Below are 21,697 nucleotides of genomic sequence, written 5' to 3' on the forward strand. Positions count from 1 at the left end.
GCTCGAGGTGCAACAACATCCATTTTCTGGGCTTCCTGGAGAAGGTCAAGGGCCCAAGCATGAAACTCTTTCTTGAGAACTGGTAGATGTCCACATTATTGGAAAACAGAGTACCTACATTCTTTTCTGTGGAACAATCACACCTCATTCCTCACTTTTTAAATTACTGAAACTGCTACATGATCATGCAGTTGTTTCAAACAAATGGCTCTTGGTGATTTGAGAATGTGATAATCACAACATACCCTTTACTTTAGAGTTACAACTCTTTTGAAACTCTTATGTGAAGGCCAAACAATGTTTGTGGGAGGTACAATTTAAGTATGCACATTGTGATTGATGCTGAGACCTCACACTTTTTCTCATCTCTCATGAATGGATGGACCTGGCTCCATTATAAAGGCCTAGCAACCACCTCCGTGGATAACCAAAGGGATGTGGAATTGCTAGCACCCGACCCCTAAACAGAAGATGGAGCGGTGTCAGGAATCGCCCTACTCAGAACTAAGTGGCCAAGGTACAGCAAGAGCTTTGGCGGAGGCCCTGCAGCACAGCATAAACCCCTTCGATGCCCATAAAGCAAACTGCACATTGGATGCTAGCTCAGACACTGGAGAGTCTGGGACCTTAAGAACAGATACAATTCACAACCCTATTCTCACACCACATATGGCAGATGATTTACTTTGAACTACAGATTTCACTCCACTCCTGTCTTCTCCATTGTGATTTGATGGTTGGTACCTGCTGTGAACTGCCTGACATTACTGTGAACTCAGGCCAGATGTGCTGTCATCTGAGGAGGGCTTACCCACAGGAGAACATGAACTGCTGGTTTACCATGCCCCACAAGGGTTCTAAACTGGACATGTTTCATCTTAAGTTGGGTTTTACTTTTGTTCTTTGTTCTTTGTTATTTGTTGGAGGATGTTGGGTGGGGATGCAAGCTCTATTCAGACTGGGAGGAGAGGTGGTATCAGGGTACTTCTTTAATAATGTTTTCTGGGAGTTTTAAGGGTTTGCCAGAGGTCTATAGCCCAGGTATATGTACAATGAATGATTACATTTGCGATATAAAGGTGACTTACCACTCTATATTCACAGAGAACTGGTGTGACAGTCTTCTAGAGAACACACATTACAAGTATTCTCAATGGGCACCCCCCAGTTAGCCCTACACCAGGATATATCTTAGTGACGTTGAACATGAGGGGCATGGCCATTCCTGCAAAACGCTACTGCTTAAAGGCGTATCTTAGGTACCTCAACATAAATTTTACTCTGTTACAGGAGACACACTTGGCACTGCAGGAAGTACACAAAGTGCAAGCAAAATGGAGGGGACAGGTGCATGCCACCCCCTCTTTGGCTTATGCACACAGTATCCTGATATGGATTGCCCCAGGGGTCCCATTTGTGATGGACACACTGTAGGAGGCTGGCCTGGCTGATAGTGGGTACTTAGTGGCGGTACTTAGTGGTGGTACTTACACCTTGTGCCAGGTCCAGTTATCCCTTATTAGTAGATTAGTAGTGTTCTTGCAGCTTACGCTGATAGAGGTAGCTATAGCAGAGCAGCTTAGGCTGAACTAGGAGACATGCAAAGCTCCTACTATACCACTTATATCATATAGCACTATATCATAAGAATCGCAATACTCAGTGTTACTAAAAATAAAGGTACTTTATTTTAGTGAGAATGTGCCAAAAATATCTCAGAGGATAAACTCCCTTAGGAGGTAAGTAAAATACACAAAATATACATACAAACCAAAATCAGGTAAGTAAACAGTTAGAAATGTATTGCAAACACTGTAGAATACAATAGGATGCAATAGGCCTTGGGGCAACACAAACCATATGCTCTAAAAGTGTAATGCGAATCACGAATGGACCCCAGGCCAAGTGTAGTGTGTAGAGGGGTGCTGGGAGTGTAAGAAAGCACTAAGGGTGTCCAAGATACCCCACCACAAGACCCTGAAATGTAGGAGTAAAGTGACCCTACTTCCCCAGAAACACACTAAAATCGTGATAGAAGATTCTGCAAAGACAACAACTGACTGCAAAGTACTGAAGACGGATTCCTGGACCTGAGGGCCTGTAAAGGAAGGCTACCAAGTCCAAGAGTCACGCAAGTTTCACAGGGGGGCACAAGCCCAATAAACCCCGGATGAAGGTGCAAAATGGCTGCCTCCAGGTAGAAGAAGCTGAAGATTCTGCAACAACGGAAGATGCCAGGAACTTCTCCTTTGCACAGAAGATGTACCACGGCGTGCTGGAGGATGCAGAGTGGTTTCCATGCAGAAAGACCACAAACAAGCCCTGCTAGCTGCAAAGGTCAAGTTTGAAGAAAATGGGTGCTGCCCGGGACCAGGGATTACCAGGAGGTTGCCCCTTGGAGGAGGAGACAGGGGGGGGGTGCTCAGCAGCACAGAGAGCCCATGCAGAAGTAGGCAGCACCTGCAGAAGCACTTGAACAGGCATTCAAGAAATCTGAGCACAGCTGTCATCTCAACACTACAAAAGAGGGTCCCACAAAGCCAGTGGTCAACTCAGCAAGTTGAGCAATGCAGGATGGAGTGCTAGGGACCTGGGCTATGCTGTGCACGAAGGATTCCTTGCAAAAGTGCAAAGAAGCCCTAGCAGCTGCAGTTCATGTAGTATACAGGATTACTGTCTGGCGTGGGAAGGCAAAGACTTACCTCCACCAAATTTGGACAGAAGGACCACTGGATTGTTGGGGTCAGTTGGATCTAGCTCCTGTGTTCCAGGGACCATGCTCGTCAAGATGAGAGGGGACCCAGAGGACCGGTGATGCAGACGTTTGGTGCTTGCGTTAGCAGGGGGAAGATTCCATCTACCCACGGGAGATTTCTTCTTGGCTTCCAATGCAGGGTGAAGGTAGAAAGCCCTCAGAGCATGCACCACCAGGAAACAGTCGAGACAGCCTGCAGGATTAAGTGCTACAATGTTGCTGATACTCTTCTTGCTACTTTGTTGCAGTTTTGCAGGTGTCCTGGAGCAGTCAGGGGTCGATCCTTGGCAGAAGTGGAAGAGGGAGATGCAGAGGAACTCTGGTGAACTCTTGCATTCGTTATCTGAAGAGAAACCCAGAGGAGAGACCCTAAATAGCCCTCAGAGGAGGATTGGCCACCTAACCAGGTAAGCACCTATCAGGAGGGGTCTCTGATGTCACCTGCTGGCACTGACCACTCAGAGGCCTCCATTGTGCCCTCAGACCTCTGCATTCAAGATCCCAGAGGTCTGGGACACACTGGAGGAGCTCTGGGCACCACCCCTGGGGTGGTGATGGACAGGGGAGTGATCCCTGAACCGGTGTAGACTGGCTTATGCAAGGAGGGCACCATCTGTGCCCTTCAAAGCATTTCCGGAGGCTGGGAGAGGCTACTCCTCCCCAGCCCTTAACACCTATTTCAAAAGGGAGAGTGTGTAACACCCTCTCTCAGAGGAAATCCTTTGTTCTGCCTTCCTGGGACTGGGCTGCCCAGACTGCAGGAGGGCAGAAGCCTGTCTGTGGGTTGGCAGCAGCGGTAGCTGCACTGAAAACCCCTGAGAGCTAGTTTGGCAGTACACGGGGTCCATGCTGGAGCCCTGGGGATGCCTGGGATTGGCACCCTAATACCAGATTTGGAATGGGGGGCAGTTCCATGATCTTAGACATGTTACATGGCCATCTTCGGAGTTACCATTGTGAAGCTACATATAGGTATTGACCTATATGTAGTGCACGCATGTAATGGAGTACCCGCACTCTCAAAATCCAGGTGAATTGCCCTGAACAATGTGGGGCATCTTGGCTAGTGCCAAGGTGCCCTCACACTTAGTAACTTTGCACCTAACCTTCACTAAGTGAAGGTTAGAGATATAGGTGACTTATAAGTTACTTAAGTGCAGTGTAAAATGGCTGTGAAATAACGTGGACGTTATTTCACTCAGGCTGCAGTGGCAGTCCTGTGTAAAAATTATCTGAGCTCCCTATGGGTGGCAAAAGAAATGCTGCAGCCCATAGGGATCTCCTGGAACCCCAGGAGCGCTGCCCTGGGAATTACTAGTCCCCATCCGCCAGCCTGTCCATGGCGGTTGAACTATATCTGCATATTCTGCACTTTATGGCTTTCAGGCACATTCCCTGCTGCACAGTATTCCGTCTCAAGTGTTGACAGTTAGGCAGGATGTTGACAGTATCTGCTTAACAATATTTCAAGCAGCCGGTTAAATAGAGTTTGGAGCCTTTTTTTCTGATTTTCTCTCCGGCACCCCTCTCTGATAACCCCTCTCTCGAGCGTGGAACAGGAGTGGTAGCTGAAGCGGTTTATGGAGCACAGATACTACTTGCTATGCACTAGTTCCTCTCAAGCATCCCCCTCTATAGCTCCCCTAAGTCAACAATGAAGCGCATTACTCATGACTCATCATTCAAATCACGCACAGCCGGCAAATCTCCAAAGGCCCTCAAATGCAGCAAATTGACTCCTGCAATGGGAAGACAAAAACCTGGCAAGATCATTTAGAGGTATCTTTAAGAGATTCCAAGGAACACCAGGAAAACACAAATATGCCAACAACCCCTCTGGTACCTGCCCTATCCAGCTCTAGGCTGCCAACACAGCAGGAATCAGCAACACCACAGGAACTACAGATCATAGAATCTCTATTGCATCTTCCATTTTGGAACTCAGCACTTCCATTCTCAACAAGCAGGCAAGACTTTTTGTTGCAAATATGGATACCTTCCAGCTTATGCTCTGTTTTCCACTGCTGATCATACTAAAGAGAAGCCCTCATATCCCCTGTTTTCAATGAGCAATGTTAAGGGGGCAGAGAAAGAGAAGAACATAGCATGAAATGAGATTTCAAATAATAAACCTATCATGAATTCAGCAAAGCTGATCCAGCTGTGAGAGATTCACTCTGTCCTGTGTTGGACCTGGCACCTAACAGCGAAATTGATCACATCCAGCCCTTGGGGGTCATTCTGACCCTGGCGGTCTATGACCGCCAGGGTCGCGGATGACGGAAGCACCGCCAACAGGCTGGCGGTGCTTCATAGCCCATTCTGACCGCGGCGGTAAAGCCGCGGTCAGAAAACTGGGGCCGACGGTTTCCCGCCGTTTTTGCCCCAGCTGGGCGAATCCGCCATGGCAGCGCTGCAAGCAGCGCTGCCATGGGGATTCTGACCCCCTTACTGCCAGCCTGTTTCTGGCGGTTGTCACCGCCAGGAAGAGGCTGGTGGTAACGGGTGTCTTGGGGCCCCTGGGGGCCCCTGCACCTCCCATTCCACTGGCATGGGCAGTGCAGGGGCCCCCGAACAGGGCCCCGGCCGGCTTTTCACTGTCTGTCTGCCAAAACAGACATGAAACAGCAACGACTCAGATCCAGGCTGACCTCGAGGAGCTTCCATTTGAACTCGACGAGGTTAAAATTAGATCTAGATGTTTGAATCTAACATTTACTGGAATCCCCGAAGAGGTAGAATAAACATCCACAGTGATTAAAGTGATCTCAGACCTTATCTACAAGGGTATTCTTCCTGACAAAGCCGCAGCCAATGCAGAATTTGATATTATGTGGGTACATAGGGTTCCCGCAATAAGAGCTGCAAACTCAAGATATCCACACACTATACTAGTTACCTTTGGTGGATCAAGGAACAGATTCTATCACAAGCTATAAGAACTAAAAATCTAATTCAGGTGATAATTTCAGCTTTTGTATTTTTTCTGATATGTCTAAAGCAGCAGCGTGACGGTGCCGTGAACTTGTTAATCTCATCAATGATTTTAAGAAAGTAGGATCCCCAGCCGACATTGTTCAACTTGCAAAACTCAAGATGCTTCTTAAGGGGCAGGACCACATTTTTCAAGGCATGCAGCAGGCAAGGGACTTTTTGGGGACACTTAAAAAGTAGTAATGTGTGAGGAAACTATGCAATTCATCCACAGATTTAGACTCAGCATCAATGTGTTTTTTCTTGCTTGACCTGGCTCATAAAGGTTTTATGTATTTTCGGCCTATCATCTGCTGTTCCTTCGGTATGTAGGCTTCAGGAGTGGTATATCAGTGCACTCTAGTTTTGGGTTTGGTGGGGGACACACAGGAGTTTTGGGTGTCGCCGAATGGTGAGACCATGATGGGTTAGGTCTCTTCGGGTGTGTGGGGGGTGATATCTCTATTTGGTGGGGGGCCAACGCACCAGGGTGGGTGAAAATAACTGGTGATAAATGCAAGGATGGAAGGAATACTTGGTCTAAAGCTGTCATGCTGAGGAAAGATGATATGCCAGGGGAAAGGCTCATCCAGGATGGAGAGGTCAGTACTGCAAGCTTACAAGCTATTCTTTTTATAAGTTAGGTAATGGTAGGAAAAAGGTGAAAGGTTGCTGCATGCAATCTAAGTGGGCCCAGTAACCAGGTAAAGCTACATGTAATACTCAATTGGTTAAGGTCATCACAATCCCAGATATTCTTTCTGCAGGAGGCTCATTTAAAACTTCATGGAAAAATGCCTTAGTTCCCCAAATGTATTTCTCAGTTTTTTTTTTTTTGCATCTGCTAATGCTGTTGTTAGAGTGGTGGCCATCTTAGCCACGTGTGAATTTCCCGGGATGGTATATCAGGTTTATAAAGACCCACAGGCAAGATGGCTAATAATTAGTACACTAATTTGAATCAGCGCTTACACTTTGTGAGCTTTTATGGCCCCATTGAAGATTAAATAAGCTCCATACAGGGCTTATAAAATGTACTGATTACACTTCCTGCCCTCTTCATTGTAGGAGGAGATTTCAATATTATACCTATAACCCAAATGGATACCTCACGCCAGAACAAACCTAGAGCATCTCGCTTGCTGGGCAAATTAATTTCTGACTTGACGCAAGTAGATGCTTGGAGGGTAGACCGTCTCCAGGGAATTTAATTTACCTGCTTCTCTAAAAAAGTATAATACAGCCTCTAGATTAGACTTTATTCTAGTTTCTTTCTTATGGGCTATGTGTGGCTTGACTATCCTGACTAATCCCTTTTCTGATCATTCAGCTCTCCAGATTAGTCTAGATATGCCAGGGGAGTAGGCAGACCACCCGTGGTGAGTGTTGAGAAGTCCCTTTTGGCAGATGAGGGGTGGATTGCGATTCTTAAAACATCGGTCACCGAGTTTTTGGACATCAATAAACGGTCCGCCTCCCTATTAAATATTTGAGAAGCTTGTAAAGCTCATATAAGCGGAGAAACAATATCTTATAGATCCCACTTGATGAAACTAGCTACGGAGAAAGCCTCAGACCTTCAACAGGAGCTTGATCAAGAACTAAGGATCCATCAGGTGACCCATGATACAGAGGAAGTCCTCAAAATAAAAATAGGCCCAGGGTAAACTGAGGGATTATTATATATCGCGCGAAATATTTTATCAGCATACAAGCTTTCAGCGACAATATGAAGAGAATGAGTATGTGGGCAAGCTTCTGGCTTGGTCAGTAAAAAAAAGTCATTAGTAATTTTGTCAAGTGTATATTTTATGAGAAACAGGGCATACTAGTTAATCACTCCAAAAATGTAGAGGAGGTTTTTTATCCCATTATTCAAAACTTTATGTTTCCACACTTCCAACTAAGGTGGGACTCATAAATCAATACTTAAGTACACTCAAGACATCAGTTTTAGGCGAGAAATCACAGGTTGTATTACTAGCACCATCACACAGTCGGAAGTGAAAACGGTGGTTCTTGCCTCACCCAATGGGAAAGCCTGTGGGGAAGATGGCCTTCCGGTTGAAGTGTATAAAGCTCTGCTAGGCCAAAAAGAGGAGTTTTTGTCACCCTTTTTAATGATGTACTCATTGGGGCGGATATACCAGCCTCCTTCACAAGGGCAGTCATTGTTAGTTTTCTTAAAAAGGGTAAGTCACCCGAGAAACCAGATTCATATTGCCTTATTAGTGTATTGAATCATGGCTATAAACTCCTGACAAAGATTCCAGAAGGCAGAACCACCTCTGTGGCCCAAAGGGTAATTCACAAGGATCAGTGTGGATTTTTTCCAGGCAGACTTTTATCAACTAATACCAATTTTCTAGTACAGACCATTGATTATTTTTCCCAAAATAATATCCCTGCTGCTATTATAATGCTCAACACAGAGAAAGCATTTGATTTAGTTAATTGGGAGGTTCTGTTTTTGATCCTGGGCAGGTTCAAGTTCCCCAGGCAGTTTATCCAGATACTGTGTAATTTGTGTTCCAAGGCTCAAGCCAAGATCTTAGTCCATGCACGTATAGCAGACTCTGCAAGTCTGTCGGGGTACGTTTGAAGGTTGTCTTCTTTCTCCAGTGTTTTTGCACTTTTTATTGAACCCCTAGCAGTCTCTCTTCGACAAGACAGCTCTGTACATCCACCTCTTCCCAAAGCACCTAAATGAAAACTCTTTGCTGATAATATGATTCTCTATCTCCTAGCTGAGCCCTTGAACATCGAAAGGGCCTTTGTGAAAATCCAGGTTTTTCCAGATCTTGGTGGCTATAGGATAAATCATACCAAGTTAGAAGCTCTCTTGTTTAAATTTAATGATTCTATTCTTCCTTTCCTAATGTGGGCGCAGTGTTAGCTCTCTCGCCCATTAGGTATATGGGCATATATGTATCTCATAAGCTTTCCAATCCTTAACAGCTTAATTACGTATCTACCTTAAAGAAAGCTCAAGGTCTATTACAGAACTGGCAAGCTTAATCATTGACAATCATTAGGCGGGTGGCACTGGTCAAAATGATGATTCTTTCTCTTTTCCTGATTAGTTTTTCTAACGTAATCAAAAAAATCCCTCAAAACATTTTTAAAGACCTAGATACAATGCTCTGTCAGTTTTTATGAGCAAGCAAAAAAACTTTGCACACAGCTGGAAACATTATCCTTAGAGGTAGAGGATGGTGGGCTAGCCCTACCCCATTTTAGGAAGTATCAGGAGGTCTCTTTTAAGGACCTGGCTATAACAGCCACTTCATCGTGCGACCTTAATTATTATCTTAAACGCATGCTAGTAGAAAGTAGTATAACGCTTTCCCATTTTCCCGCGATACCACAATTGCCCAAATGTACAAGGTACAAAGTCCCGATAGCAGTCCACTCCATATTAGACCCATCCATCTCCACAATTGTCCAGGCTTTTTATGGGAACAACCAGCGGGGTATAGGCAACTGGTACCGGATTCTGAGCTCTGAGTCTTCATCCGGAATTATCTCCCACTTTTTGATGATGATCGTAAGTACAACAGGATTCACAATTATGGAGGAACCATATTATCCTATCTTATGAAGCAATAAGGAGTGTCAACTTTAAAAAAAATTGCATTTTACTTCAAATGAATGCTGTATTACACTCCAGCTCGCATACGGTAAGTGTTTCTGGCTGCATCTGGTCTTTTTCCGCTTTGTAGGGGCAATCGGGGTGACTGGCTGCACCTATGTTTTACATGTCCAAAGCTTGCAGAATACTGGGAAGTCCGGGTGACTCTTCATCCAGATTTCGGTGGAGCATTGTATTTCTCCAGCCATCCTGGTTTACCAACCCGTTCAAAGCAAATTCTGTTTATCACTTCCCTGATTGCCAAATCATTTTAAGTCACCACTACAACCAACCTAAGTGGCTTAGGAGAACAAAATGAAAATCGAACATTCCAAGGAACAACTATATGCACAATGTATTGGTGCAATACAGAAGTTTAAGGGCACCTGGGGGCCAAGTAGAGATCCACCTTCAGAATAAAAGGTTCTAGCATTCTTCAACTCAGAAATGGTAATCTAATCTCACTTATTGATTCTACATATGTTATAAGGATCTTTTCCGCAAGAATGTGCTATCCTTGTGTATGAATAATGAACGATTTAGTAATTTGATTGATTTGTATTTTTGTATTATTTCCTCGCCTATGTACCTGTATTTTGTTTCGCCACTTTGAACACCTGCTCAGAGCAGGCATTAAAAGGAGGTACACAGTTGTTTACAATGGGCCTCAGTTGGAGTTGCAGGATTAGTGTCAACATTTGTTACGCCAATCCCAAGAAGTTTAGAAGTAGCGTCAAAAATGTTGATGCTAGTTCCCTAACTACTGCAATGGTGTGCCGTATTGTCGATATAGCACACACATAGTGGCATTAGGGAGGCACTAAGTGACGCAAGGAAAGAGGCGCTGCACTGGGTGCAGCACCACTTTTCTTAAATTAGGCCCTAGGCCACTTGTGCTAGCTGTAAAAAAACAAATGCCTCATGGCAACTTAACTATCATTGTTCCGGCATATTCTCATGGAAAATAATACAAAGACAGAGATCTTTCGGATAAATTAATGGAACCCTGGGGTCCATTTCAAGCACTGAAGCTTGAGTGGTAGCCCATAAATAGATCCAATGGCCTGCATGATATCCTAAACAGGGAAAAGATAATAAGACGTAGAACCATTTAAATATTTAAATCGATTGATTCAATTAACATACCAGGTATTTCATTTTGCCCTTCTTTAAGATCTGAACGTAGAAAAAAAAAACTGTGAATAACATGAGCAGACCATTCCTGATTTACAAATCTTTAGTGTTATAAATCATTACCAGATGAGCAGGGGATAATAGTAGCAAATTTGTCTTTTCTGCATTGAGTCCCCAGATTGGTTCAAAATGGTTCAATTGGCATATCTCTGATTTACATATTTAACATGCCTCTTGCTAAACGTCCCTAGTGTATAATGTACACAATGCTCCCAGGGCGTGGAAGTTAAACCGATCTCTGACTGCAGCGCCTTTTGCACCATCCACAGAGTGGCCTGTAATCCATGGCTACAGGATTATTACAGCGACACAACAGTAGAAAGGAAAGCATATAGGACACACTGCGAGGCCTCAGAAATTGTGGTGCTCCTTCAAAGTGCTTCTTAGTTGATTGTAGCGAAGGCAGGATTGGAGGCTATTAAGGACATTGAAATGGCAATTATAGAGGACCACAAAGTTCTGATACAGTGCCAAAATAGTTTTACCTGTTTATGTAGAAGTGAAGAAATCATAAGGTCCATATATTGAATGCCGGGGTCACGAGCACAGTCGATGAGCATGATAATTTAGTTAAAAAGCTCACCCATGCCATTAGTCAACAGATTAAACAGCTAGGGGATGTCTGGAGTGCTTAGCCATTAGTCAACAGATTAAACAGGTATGGGAAGTCCGGAATTCTTACCCAGATCATGAGTTAAACATTTTGGTTGGATAGTATTTCAAAGTGCCAGCTTTCAAGTTAAACTTTCAATTCTTTAGGGTAACAAATAGAAGGAGAATCCCATTAAGGTAAATTATGGCAATTCTAATTGCTGTGTCAGAGATGAGAGACAAAAATATGTGTAGAGATGCAATTTGGAACAGGGTGGTCAAGTCAGGAACTATTCTAAGTGCATTCTGGAAAAGTGAAAGAAATTCGGGAGGAACATTAGATGATAAAAGGTAGGAAGGAAGGAAGAATAATGGGTAAAAGTGTGCAGATCCAGGAACTTCATTAACTTGCAATGGACCAGCCATTTCACAAGTAAATATAAGGTGAGACCTTTGTTCTCCCAGCCAGGTTGGCTCCAAACCCAATGGGAGAGAAGCAATCCGAGAACCAGTTCTGAGAGACCACAAAGGAGCGGGCTACTCATTTCCCTGGCACACCTTTTACATTTTATGAGTAAGGTGCACTCTAAAGGACACGTTTATGAGCCCCTAGCACCACTGGAGTCTCACTTTATGTGAGACTCCAGTGGGGCTATGCCCTGTGCCGTATTTACAAGATGGTGCTAAGCCAATTTTAGTGGCTTAATGCCACCTTGTAAATACGGCCCCTTCACACGCAGCACTTTGTGTGGAAGGGACGTGCAATGGATGTTGCTGAGGGCATGCCACAGCAACACCCATTGCTATTTGACGCTGTCCCAGATCTGCGAGTTTTTATAAACCTGCAACAGCGCCAAAATCTAGCTTTAACATAGGGGTGGCGTTTGCAAGGCGCAACGAGGAGTAATACTTTTACTCCTCGTTTTTTGCTTTTTCTATGTGTGCTGCATTCTGCAGCACGCATAGAAAGAGCAAAATGCCAGAAATTATTGTTCATGTATGAGAAGGTATCCCTTCCTGCACATAAACAATAATTTCAAAATGACGCTTTGGCGCTTCTGTGTGTGCTCTATTCTGCGGCACACATAGAAGTGCCAAATCGCCATTAGCGATTGTTTATGTGCTGGAAGGGACGTCTTCCAGCCTATAAACAATCAAAGCCCTCAAACCAGTGATCCTTGCTTGATCGTGCAAGGAAGCCTGCGTTGGCAGCTAAATTTAGTGGCATTGTAGGGGGAAGCGCAGGGGTGCGCCGTGTTCTCATAAATACTGTGCACCGATGTGTTTCTAAAGTGATGCAGTGCGGCGCTGCACTTTTCAGTAAATCTGGCCTTAAGTTTCTTTGCAGTAAGGCAAACAGGAACTGCTGAAAAAGAGGTCAGCTTTGACCCCTGGGAACTTTTGCACCACTGGTTAGGGAGGGGCCATGCAGTACCCCCAGTCGCTAGCTAATGCCAAACATAAATGTGGCACTCCAAGACACCCTCCACAGAACGCTTTCTGGACCTGCAGAGGATCAGAAAAGGACTGGGCCCTGCTTGCTGTAATTCATAAGACCCATGAATGACTTGGGAAGCTTCTTCTTGTACCCATGACAAAGAAGTGACTCTATGGGTCAGTTGGCTGACCTCCTACGTGGCTGCAATCATTGCAAGTTGCAAGCGTACTTTTTCCTGAAGTGACCAATTGACTGGTACCAACTGGTCCTGGACAGGACTCTGTTTGTGGTCTCTGCCCGAGGGAGTGCTTGCCCCTAAGTGCTGTCATTAACATCCTGGGATTCTTAGAAGTCTCCCATTGGAGCTGCTCTAGAAATCCTGAAACATTTGGACACTTTTGGACTCTAAAGACCTCCAGAGCATCAGAAGGACCCTGTGGCAAAGGAGTCCAATTTTGATGTGACTTTCTCAAGTACAGCTTCTAACTTGCCCCACTGAAGGATTTTTGATCTCCATAAAAATTCTAATTCAGAATGTAAAATCTTTCACCAGGGCAAATATACTAGGAAATCTAACCCATGTTCCAGTGCAGTTGGCCTGACGTCATGCCTAGGTCCCAGTCATCCACTTCAAAAGACTATCATTAACACTTACTGCTTTTGACTTTAAAAAAAAAAAAATGTCTCTAGTTCTTTGTATTGGATTGTTGTTTTGATGTCATTATGTTTATTTAAATTTGATCATTGTATCTTATTTGCTTTGGGGTGTTATTTTTTTGGGATTTCAACTTTATTACAGTATTGGCACTGCATAATTGCTTTACAAATTGCCCTAAATTAAGTCTGATTGCTCTGCCACAGCTTTCGAAGGACTGAGCTCAGGTTAGTTTAGTAACTTCTAAGGTTTACCCTGACAGGATAGTATTATTTTACTTTGAGGCGGGAGACTGCCCACGCCAAATAGTTATCCACTTTCTAACAGTAATATATAAGATTTCACTGTCCACATATTCCGATCTCATAGGTATAAGAGTTGAATGTCAAGTGCCAGGTTTTAGAAATCGGATCTCTAGTTGGCAGAGGTTTGCAATCTGTACTTTTAGGGACCACAATCCTAGTCAGGGTAAGTAAGGAAAACAATAAGGGCCATATTTATACTTTTTGACGCAAAACTACACTAACGCAGTTTTGCATCAAAAAATTTAATGCAGGCTAACCCCATTCCAACGCGCCAGCCGGGCGTCATATTTATGGAATGACACTAGCCGGCGCTGCTGCCTGGTGAGCGTAAAAAAAAATGACGCGAACCAGGCAGCGCTGGCGTAGGGAATAATGGGGGTTGTGTGTCAAAAAATGGTGCAAGTCAGGTTAGAGTCAAAAATTTTAACGCTAACCTGACTCGCGTCATTTTATGACGCACAACCACCATGGAAATTACTCCTGTCTTAGCAAAGACAGGAGTCATGCCCCACTGCCCAATGGCCATGCCCAGGGGATTTCTGTCCCCTGGGCATGGCCATTGGGCACAGTGGCATGTAGGGGGGCCCTAGTAAGGCCCCCCTATGCCACTTAAAAAAAATAAAATACGTACCTCTACTTACCTGTACTTACCTGAGATGGGTCCCCCCATCCATGGGTGTCCTCTAGGGGTGGGCAAGGGTGGCAGGGGGTGTCCCTGGGGGCATGGGAGGGCACCTCTGGGCTCCTTCCGAGCCCACAGATCCTTTAACGCCTGCCCTGACCAGGCGTTAAAAAATTACGCAAATGCGGCTGCGCGTCATTTTTTAAGGCCAGCCCCCTCCCGTGCGTAATTTTTGCACGGGAGTTTAAATAAGGCGCAAATGCCTTAGAGTCATTTTTAGCATGGAAACGCCTACCCTGCATCTCATTAACGCTTGGTAGGTGTCCACGCAAAAAAATTATGCAAACTCCAAGAATTTTGACGCTAGATGGGTCTAGCGTCAAAGTATAAATATGGAGTTAGCTTTGCGTCGAATTTGCGTAAAAAAAAACTACGCAAATCTGGCGCAAACAGAGTATAAATATGCCCCTAAATGTTTACCTATGCTTAGCCTCTGGTAGCTTGGCGCAGGGCAGTCAGACTAAACTAAAGAAGTACTGTGTAAAATATTGGTGCATACACACAGTAAAACAGTAAAACAGTAAAACAGTCCTCAAAAGGACTACACACCAGTTTAGAAAAATAACCAATGTTAGACTTGACATCCTTGGTATGTTCTCCCCTAACTTTTTGCCTCTACTTCCCAGGTTACTTTTGTGTGCTGTTCTGTTTGCTCTGGACACTTTACCACTGCTGACCAGTGCTAAAGTGTAAGTGTTCCTTGTATAAATTATATGTGTACATTGGCTTTTCATGATTGGCATATCTGATTTACTAGTACGTCCCTAGTAAAGTGCACTAGAAGTGCCCAGGGCCTGTAATTCAAATGCTAGTAGTGGGCCTGCAGCACTGGTTGTGCCACCCACTTTAGTAGCCCTGCAAACATGTCTCAGACCTGCCACTGGAGTGTCTGTGAGTACAGTATTAAACAGCCAATTCGACTTGGCAAGTGTACCCACTTGCCAGGCCTAAACTCTCCCTTCTTATACATGCAAGGTACCCCTAAGGTAGGCCCTAGGTAGCCCCATTGGCAGGGTGCTGTGTATGCTAAAGGTGGGACATGTACTTATGTGTTTTGTATGTCCTAACAGTGACATATTGCCACATTTGTTTTTCACTGTTGCAAGGCCCTATCTTTCTCATAGGTTAACTTGGGGGTTGCCTATAAATGTGATTAAAGCACAGATTCCTTTTGGGAGCCAATAGAAATGTGGAGTTTAGGGTCTCTTTAAAAATACATATTTTAGTGAAGTTGGTTTTTAGATTGTGTGTTTGAAAATGCCACTTTTAGAAAGTAGGCATTTTCTTGCTTAAAGCATTCTGTGGCTGCCTGTTTGTAGATTCCCTGTCTGGGTCAGTTTGACAGTTGGGCTGTTTTGCACCTCTCCTCTAGAGAGTGACACAAAGGGAGCAAGGTGTAGCCTTCATATCCTGATAGGCCATCTGGGCTGTAGGGAGGGGAGGAGTGGTCACTTACACTTGAAAGGGCTGTGCCTGCCCTTACCCAATGCAGTCTCCAACCCTCTGGAATGTGTCTGGGGCCTGGCCTGGGCCAGGCAGAATCTTGAAAAAAACAGAGACTTCTCTTTGAAGCAGGCCTACCTCAAAGGCAGAAAGGGGTATAAGAAGAGCACCCAAAACCCCTGAAAATCAGATTACTTCTGGAACCAAGAGGAGCCTTTGCCCGGGAAAAGAGCTGGAGAAGCTGGAGTAGGAGTACTACCCCTTTGCCTGTGACTGTGCTTTGCTGGGTTGGCCTGCAGTAGCTGCTTCTGCCTGAGAGAGGACAAAGACTGACTTCTGTGTGACTTCCCACTGGTGAAGAATCTCCAAGGGCTTAAACTGAGCTTGCCTGCTGTTGTTGAAGTCTCAGGGACAACAAAGTATTCTCTCTGCCAGCACTTAAGGCTTTCTGTTGAGAGTCCTGCCTGCCAAGTGGTGCCCTAACCTGTCACTGAGCCCTTGAAAGGTGCAGCTGGTAGAAAAGGACAGAAATGCACGCAAATCCACACATATCCACGTATAGACCGCCCAGCGGGGAAACTTTCGACGTACCACCCGATCCGCGGCTGATAAACAACACACCGCCGGCCTCACGGCTAAGATCAATGCTCCACCTGCATCGCGGCTGGGAGATCGATGCAACACGGCTGGAGAAATGACGTGCAACACCCGCAGCGGCTGCTGTTAATGACGCAAGCCCCCACGCAATGCGGTTTCTTGACACTGTGTGACCAGATTTCAACGCAACATTGCTGGGCGCGGAAAATCAACATAAAGCCTGTCCGGACCAAGGTGCCCATCTGGGATCGACGAATCGCTCTCTTGTGGGAGAGAAGAAACAACACACACCAACCCGACCGGAGGAGGAACGACGCATGGTCTCACTTGCGAGTAAGAAATCGATATATCGCTGGACTTTTTCGATGCACACTCACCTGTGCAGCTTTATTTTGACGCTACCCAGGTACTTTTGTGCAGTAACAGCGTTCTATTGTTTTGGTCTTGTTTTGTTTAGATAAATATTACCTATTTTTCTAAACTTGTGTTGTGTCATTTTGTAGTGGGTTTACTGGGTTACTGTGTGTGTTGATACAAATACTTTACACATTGCTTCAGAAGTTCAGCCTGCCTGCTCGTACCAAGCTACTGGGGGGTGAGTGGGGGTTAACTGAGGGTGATTCTCCTTTATGCAGACTAGAGTGAGGGTCCTTGCTTGGACAGGGGAAAACCTGATTGCCAACCAAAGACCCCATTTCTAACAGCCAATATTTCTCTGAGTCAAGCATGATCAAAATGATAAAAATCCAACATACACAAGTCAAGTTATGAACTTTCAAAGATTAAGGCCCTCATTACAACCCTGGCGGTCTGTGTTAAAGCAGCGGTAACACCGCCAACAGGCCTGCAGTAAAAAAGAATGGAATCATGACCACGGCAGAAACAGCCAACACATACAGCAACTTTCACACTCCGACCGCCACGGTGGTAGCAACAAACACTGCAGCGGTAACCGCCAACAGCCAGGCGGAAGACAATGTACCGCCCACAGCATTACAACCCGCCCATCCGCCAGCTTTTCCGGGGCGGTACCAATGCCATCAAAAGCACAGCGGAAACAGTGCTCTGAAAGGAAACAACTCACCTCTCGACACTCAAGGAAGAACCAGGACGCCATGAATCCCGAGCTGCAGGTTTTCCCCTTACTGGTGTATCTTCTCATCCTCCAGGAGCACCAATGCTGGCGATGACAACCACAGTGAGTACTGCACCTAGCACACAAAGGGGGGGGGAGAGTGACACACACACACTCAACACCCCCACCTTCACCCCCAACACCATACACACAAACACATGCAACAACATTACATATACACCCCGTAACCCTCAGGAATAATGCACGGAGAAAAGGAATGGAGTCAAATGAGTGTAATATTAGAAATACTTAGAAATACGTTCAGAAATCAAAACAGTATTTACAATATATGCAATATACTCAAAAGGCGGGACAATGCCCACTCAAAAATGTCCGTGGCCACTGGGCCAAAGCACATAGGCCAAGCCCACACTTAACTTCTACCTCAATACGGAGAGAACACTGCAGGGGCATCAGTTCGAAAACACACAGGCACCTCAGGGGGACGATGAATGTGGGGCACCTCAGCCGGAAGATGGGACAACGCCACTGCTCCTGGGGGGGCTCCATGTCCACTGCTTGGTCCTGGGAAGTGCAAGGCCACAGTCTCTGAAGTGGGTGCTTTGCCCACTGCTTGGTCCTGGGTAGTGCAAGGCCACAGTCTATCAAGTGGGTGCTTTGCCCACTGCTTGGTCCTGGGGAGTGCAAGGCCACAATCTCTCAAGTGGGTGGTTTGCCCACTGCTTGGTCCTGGGGAGTGCAAGGCCACAGTCTCTCTCGTGGATGCCTTCTTCCACTGGTTCTTGGGGGAGCTTTGTGCCCAATGTGCTTCATCGTGGCATGGAGGAGCTGAGTAGATGCCTTCTTCCACTGGATCTGGAGGGGGCATTGTGCCCAGTGTGCTTCATCCTGGCAAGGAGGGGCTGAATGAATGTCTTCTTCCACTGGTTCTGGAGAGGGCTTTGTGCCCTGTGTGCTTCATCCTGGCAAGGAGGGGCTGAGTGGATGTCTTATTCCACTGGTTCTGGAGGGGTCTTTGTGCCCAGTGTGCTTCATCCTGGCAAGGAGGGGCTGAGTGGATGCCTTCTTCCACTGGTTCTGCAGGGGGCTTTGTGCCCAGTGTGCTTCATCCTGGCAAGGAAGGGCTGAGTGGATGCCTTCATCCACTGGTTCTGGAGGGGGCATTGCGCCCTGTGATGCAGATGTTTTGGAGTGAAAGGAAAACAGTCTCTCACTTGGGTGTCACAACAACAGCTTTTGCAGGGGCCAGGACGCACTGCTGCCAATGTAGTCACTACTACACACTGCTCTCCAGCGGTGATGGCTGCTCATTGAATCGCAGTTGCGCTGCAGGTGGCGGTGCTAGCAGTGGTGGTAGCCTCCAGGCCTTCACCTGCAACCTTGGATGGCCGCCCACTGGGGTTGCTGCTGCTGGCAGTGGTGCTGCTTGAGGCGGTGCAGGTGGCGGTGCTTACGGCGGTGCAGGTGGTAGTGCTGGCCACAATGCAGGTGGCAATACTGGCTGCGGTGTAGGTGTCGATACTGGTGTTTGTGGTGGTAGCCTGAAGGGTCTTCACCTGCAGCCTCGGATGGCTGAAGTGCCATGGCTGGTGTTCTGTGCCCCTTCCTGCCCTTGGCAGATTGTGGTGCCTCCTTGCTTCTGTCAGCTGGAGTCTTTGACTTGGCCTTGCTGGCTGGTTGTGCCTCCTTCCCCTTGCTGGATGCTGTCCCCTTCTTACCCTTGCCAGGTGGCAGTGACTTCTTGGCCTTGGCAGGTGTTGGTGGCACACTGGCTGGGCTGACGGGTGCCTCCTTGGAGCCTCTCAATCTGCAGAAACCACAGCGGACATGGACTTGGTGGCTGAGGTGCTGGGCTGGTTTCTGTCCACCCTGGCCCAAGGTGAAGGACGGGTGGGAGGGGTAGGGAAGAGGTCAATGTTGGTGAGTGTAGGAGGCTGGCTTAGCTTATAGTGGGTACCTGATGGTATTTACAACTTGTGCCAGGTCCAGTTATCCCTTATTAGTAGATTAGTAGTGTTTTAGCAGAGCAGCTTAGGCTAATAGAGGTAGCTATAGCAGAGCAACTTAGGCTGAACTAGGAGACATACAAAGCTCCTACTATACCACTTATATCATATAGCACTATATCATAAGAAACACGATCCTCAGAGCTACTAAAAATAAAGGTACTTTATTTTAGTGACAATGTGCCAAAAATATCTCAGAGGATATACTCCTTTAGGAGGAAAGTAAAATACACAAAATATACACACAAACCAAAATAAGGTAAGTAAACAGTTAGAAAAGTAATGCAAACACTGTAAAATACAATAGGATGCAATAGGCCTAGGGGCAACACAAACCATATACTCTAAAAGTGGAATGCGAACCACAAATGGACCCAACGCCTAGTGTAGTCTGTAGAGGGTCGCTGGGAGTGTATGAAAACTCTAAGGGTGTCCAAGATACCCTACCCCAAGACCCTGAAAAGTAGGAGTAAAGTTGTCCTACTTCCCAGAAACACACTAAAGTCGTGATAGGAGATTCTGCAAAGGCAACAATTGACTGCAAAGCACTGAAGATGGATTTCTGGACCTGAGGACCTGTAAAGGAAGGGGACCAAGTGCAAGAGTCATGCAAGTGTCCAGGGGGGACAGGAGCCCACTAAACCCCGGATGAAGGTGCAAAAGGGCTGCCTCCGGGTGGAAGAAGCTGAAGATTCTGCAACAACGGAAGATGCCAGGAACTTCTCCTTTGCACAGATGATGTCCCATGGTGTGTTGGAGGATATAGAGTTGTTTCCACAAACAAGACCACAAACAAGCCTTGCTAGCTGCAAGAGTCGCAGTTGAAGAAAATGGGTGCTGCCCGGGCCCAGGAAGGACCATGAGGTCGCCCCTAGGAGAAGGAGACAGAAGGGGCGCTGAGCAGTAAAGAGAGCCCATGCAGAAGCAGACCACACCCGCAGAAGCACTTCAACAGGCATTCAAGAAATCTGAGCACAATGGTTATCTCAGCACTACAAAGGAGGGCTTCACGAAGCCGGTGGTCAACTCAGCGAGATGAGCAATGCAGGACGGTGTGCTGGGGATGTGGGATATGCTGTGCATGAAGGATTCCTTGCAGGAGTGCACAGAAGCCCCTGCAGCTGCAGATCACGCAGTACACAGGATTACTGTCTGGCATGGGGAGGCAAGGACTTACCTCCACCAAATTTGGACAGAAGGGCAACTGGACTGTTGGGGTCACTTGGATCCAGCTCCTGTGTTCCAGGGACCACGCTCGTCAAGATGAGAGGGGACTCAGAGGACCGGTGATGCAGATGTTTGGTGCCTGTGTTAGGAGGAGGAAGATTACGCTGACCCACGGGAGATTTCTTCTTGGCTTCCAGTGCAGGGTGAAGGCAGACAGCCCTCAGAACATGCACCACCAGGAAACAGTTGAGAAAGCCGGCAGGATTAGGCGCTACAATGTTGCTGGTACTTGTCTTGCTACTTTGTTGCAGTTTTGCAGGCGTCCTGGATCAGTCAGCAGTCGATCTCTGGTGAGCTCTTGCATTCGTTATCTGAAGAGAAACCCACAAGAGAGACCCTAAATAGCCCTTAGAGGAGGATTGGCCACCTAACCAGGTAAACGCCTATCAGGAGGGGTCTCTGACGTCACCTGCTGGCACTGGCCACTCAGAGGCCTCCACTGTGCCCTCACACCTCTGCATTCAAGATGACAGAGGTCTGGGACAAACTGGAGGAGCTCTGGGCACCACCCCTGGTGTGGTGATGGACAGGGGAGTGGTCACTCCCCTTTCCTTTTTCCAGTTTCATGCCAGAGCAGGGGCTGTGGGATCCCTGAACCAGTGTAGACTGGCTTATGCAAGGAGGGCACCGTCTGTGCCCTTCAAAGCATTTACAGAGGCTGGGGGAGGCTACTCCTCCCCAGCCCTTAACACCTATTTCCAAACGGAGAGGATGTAACACCATCTCTTAGAGGAAATCCTTTGTTCTGCATTCCTGGGACTGGGCTGCCCAGACCCCAGGAGGGCAGAAGCCTGTCTGTGGGTTGGCAGCAGCGGTAGCTGCAGTCAAAACCCCAGAGCTAGTTTGGCAGTACCCGTAGTACATGCTGGAGCCACGGGTATGCATGGGATTGGCACCCTAATACCAGATTTGGCTTGGGGGGACAATTCCATGATCTTAGACATGTTACATGGCCATGTTCGGAGTTACCATTTTGAAGCTACATATAGGTATTGACCTATATGTAGTGCACGCGTGTAATGGTGTCCCTGCACTCACAAAGTCCGGGGAAATTGCCCTGAATAATGTGGGGGCACCTTGGCTAGTGCCAGGGTGCCCTCACGC

This window comes from Pleurodeles waltl, chromosome 1_1 (assembly GCF_031143425.1).
Source record: "Pleurodeles waltl isolate 20211129_DDA chromosome 1_1, aPleWal1.hap1.20221129, whole genome shotgun sequence".
NCBI lineage: Eukaryota > Metazoa > Chordata > Amphibia > Caudata > Salamandridae > Pleurodeles > Pleurodeles waltl.